The sequence below is a fragment of the Bombina bombina genome, chromosome 6 (genome assembly GCF_027579735.1).
Source record: "Bombina bombina isolate aBomBom1 chromosome 6, aBomBom1.pri, whole genome shotgun sequence".
In the NCBI taxonomy this organism is placed as follows: Eukaryota; Metazoa; Chordata; class Amphibia; order Anura; family Bombinatoridae; genus Bombina; species Bombina bombina.
Genome location: NC_069504.1, coordinates 604311940 through 604315701, shown reverse-complemented (window position 1 = coordinate 604315701; position 3762 = coordinate 604311940). Strand labels below are relative to the sequence as shown.

At 42.8% G+C, this 3762-nt stretch overlaps 1 non-coding gene across 1 annotated transcript; it reads right to left on the bottom strand.

Moving 5' to 3' along the window:
• Positions 1-321: 321 nt before the first annotated feature.
• Positions 322-435, bottom strand: LOC128665329 (U5 spliceosomal RNA). The gene has a single exon (XR_008403089.1). It is a non-coding gene; the product is annotated as a U5 spliceosomal RNA (small nuclear RNA).
• Positions 436-3762: the final 3327 nt, after the last annotated feature.

Here is a 3762-nt window from a genome sequence, read left to right as displayed (position 1 = left end):
CCACAAGAAGGGGAGAAAAAGAAGCCTAAGACATCTCAACCCCTGAACCGTAATCAAGGCCTCAAAAAATACATTCAAAAAGAATACCATAGAGGAGAGAAAATCCCCAACCTGGTACTCCAAGGAGTCCTTTCAAACATCCAGTCCCTTTGGGAATAGAGAACCCTAGCTCTGAGGCCAAAGGTCCTCCGGAACCCCCAGAGTAATCTTTAGCAGGATCTCTTCTGGAACCCCACCAACAATCAGGAACAGGACAATGAGGACTGAGTACAATCCCTCTGATGCCCCACCCAAAGGAAGAAACAAGAACCACCATGCTTTAGCCCTGCTAGAGGCAGAGCCTCAAAAAAATTTTTTTTTTTAAAAGACTGATCCTCTCCACAGAAAACTTTAGTAAAGCTTAAGCTTTATTCGATCTGAAGAGAAACCAGAGTAGAACGATCTCCTCATCCGAGAGAGCAACTCTCCACCCAACCAGGACCGCCAGTCATACCTGCACCATGTGGATGATAAAGACCTTAAGGAACAGAAATTAGTGCCCGACCAGGACCAGCCTGCTACGTAGGGCACTAAGAACTGACCCAGGCCACAAAGAAATCCAACCCTAATAGGAATCGACAAAAGGAACTATAGACATAACAATGTACTAACACCTTAACATGTAACTTCTGCGGAAGTGTCCAAGCGACCACAAAATCGCTAGTATCAAATCCAGAGAAGAAATGTTTCCCAAAGGAAAAATTATAACAGACATGAGTTTCTCAAAAGAAATAAAATACATACTAGCCGGATCAAAGAAAAAGAGGGCAGCACCCGCAGGTGAACGCCCAAGAAGAATGGGCACACTAACAGGACCAGCCAATCAGAGACCCCATTCTCCCGAAGCTCAGAACTGGAATAAGATACCCAAAAAAGAAAGTAAATAGGATATGACAAGGAGATTAACTTCATCTCCCCACGTCTAACCCAGCTTGCTGTCTGGAACAGAAGACCGAGGATCCCTCAACCCATTAGGATTGGGATCCTCCAGCACCGCCAAAACATGCAGCAGAAGGACACGAAGGTGCGCCAGTCTATCACAAAAAGCAAGACTTACCTCCGCCAGGGCAACTGACGACCCCGACTCCGAGGGTTAGGCCCCTGAAGCTTCAGAGGAAACCGCTTCCCCAGATGGCTGTAATGTCCCTTTAAGACATTCCACTCAATTCCTCCTGCCTATAAAACCACTCCCCTTTCTTCACATCATTGCTTGATTATTTTGTGCTTAGCCTGTTGTGTTCAACTTGTCCACAGCAGCCACTTTCAAGTCTGACCTCTAATTCAAGTGCTTATTTTATTTAAGCAATCTCTATAGTTATTTACTGCTGTGTTACCTTGCTACTTTTTCAACTGTGAAGGATTCTTACTTTGGAACCTGCTTCTCTGCTTCAAGCAGCTCAGCATACTGGATCTTTTTCCTTTTGGATTCCTACGCCGCATCAAATTCCGGCCGCAAGGATCACTTCCTCATTTTTGCTCACTTGCTGCTCACACTGTCTGCATAGCTCTCATCTGTTCCTCCCAGACCTAACAGCAACCTCTCCTACCAAGTTGTAAGTAGATTGTTATCTAAACATTGTTCACTGCTCTGAAAACCGAATCCAATCCTTTCTTCATCTGCAACTAAGGTACAAACATTCATTAACTATTCATGCCATATCCTCCACCTTTTACAGGCATAACAAGATGTTATAACCTATCTGTTTGCTTAAGCTGCATATTTAATCCATTGACTCAGTAATCACTTATGAACTCTCTTTATTGACCAAGTGAAATTCATTACCTGTGACTGTTAACCTAACAACTCCTGTTCATATTTGCATGAGATTTCTAAAGGCACAGATTGTGATATTAACTATATCTTGTCTGCTATCCATTATGTCTTATTAACTTGCTGGCACAGTTTTTAACAGTTGTTACAGAATAACATTCTGGTTTCTTGTCCAGCTACATTTACAGCCTTACAATGGCTGATCTGACCCAGACGAGCCCTGGTTAACAGGACACGGACAGTAACTCATCAACACCTCCCTCCCAGAAAGTTGTAAATGCACCAACGTCGAAGATATGGCCATGAGGAACCGTGCTGTAACCTCTGGAGGAAACAAGTCACCTTCTGGAGAAGGGGTAATGGTATTAGAGACACCTGCTTGCGTAGCTAAGGAAGGTTTTAGGACACGCGCCTCACAGGATATGTGATCCCAAGGGGTGGATGGCTCGGCGGACTCTAAATTACCTGTTGCTGGAGAAGAGAGCACTCTAAAGCGACATTCGGAACATAACTGATGGGCATGGATTACCGGGCCATCTCATACACTTTGCAAGAAGACAAATCTGAATCAGAGATATCCGTCTCCAAAAAATCAGAATCCTCCATAACTTGGATAGAAATTATGGATAGAAGAAAAAAATAAAAACGGCACCTTACACCCCCAATAGCTGGGGCACTCACCACCTCCTGGGACCCAGACAACTACCGAAACAAACTCTCTCCTTCGCCACACGGTCAGGAATACGGAAATGGAGTGCAGAACGTGACCACGCCTAGTCACAAAGTACACCGTGCAGGCCAGAGAAAAGCGTGCCAAGGCCACAAGAGCCGCACAGTCTGACAAAAAAAGGAGTCCCACTGAGACCCTGACTTCTTTGTTTACATTACATTCACACATCGAAGTAAAATGAAACGATCTTACCGGAATTTACTCCATGGAATTGGAACACAGCCCTTCAAGTGTGACAGATAGTAGCCTCGCATCTGACATGGACTTGGTGAAGAAAGCAGGCAGCGAAACTCGTCAACGCTAATTGCTAAGGAGTTGTTAATGAGTTGGGATGGTTTCGCAGAAAGACATTCCCTACATCTCCGGACTCTAAAATTCATCCATGTTCTCACCGAGAGGCTGACAGGATTACTTAAATGGACACTGAACCCAATTTTTTTCTTTCGTGATTCAGATAGAGCATGCAATTTTAAGCAACTTTCTAATTTACTCCTATTATCAATGTTTCTTCGTTCTCTTGCTATCTTTATTTGAAAAAGAAGGCATCTAAGTTTTTTTCTTGGTTCAGAACTCTGGACAGCAGTTTTTGATTGGTGGATGAATTTATCCACCAATCAGCAAGGACAACCTAGTTTGTTCACCAAAAATGGGCCGGCATCTAAACTTACATTCTTGCATTTCAAATAAAGATACCAAGAGAATTAATAAAATTTGATAATAGGAGTAAATTAGAAAGTTGCTTAAAATTTCATGCTCAATCTGAATCACGAAAGAAAAAATTTGGGTTCAGTGTCCCTTTAAAACTCCAGTCCAATTTCAAAGAGTACTACCCTCCATAAGAGACTATCTTTAATCTTCCGACACTTCTCTGCCAACCTCCTGTGGCGAAAGGCAAAGAATTGAAAGGAGGTATTTAAGCCTTTGGCTGAGGTGTCTTTGTCTCCTCCTGGTGGCCAGGTTCTGAATTCCCAAAAGTAATGAATGCAGCTGTGGACTCTGCCGGTTTAAGAAGAAAATATCCTTGTACTCCATCAGGACTTCTCGTAGCTGTTGGCGTTTATCATTACTGGAACAGCCATTAGCCAAGGAGATTTGCTCTTCGACTATTTGCTGAAATCCTGGAAAGATTATTATAATTATTATATATTAATAATTATTATAATTAACATTTCCCCCATGACTGTGTATTGGGGTATTCTTGTTCTCTGATCGGTTGATCAAA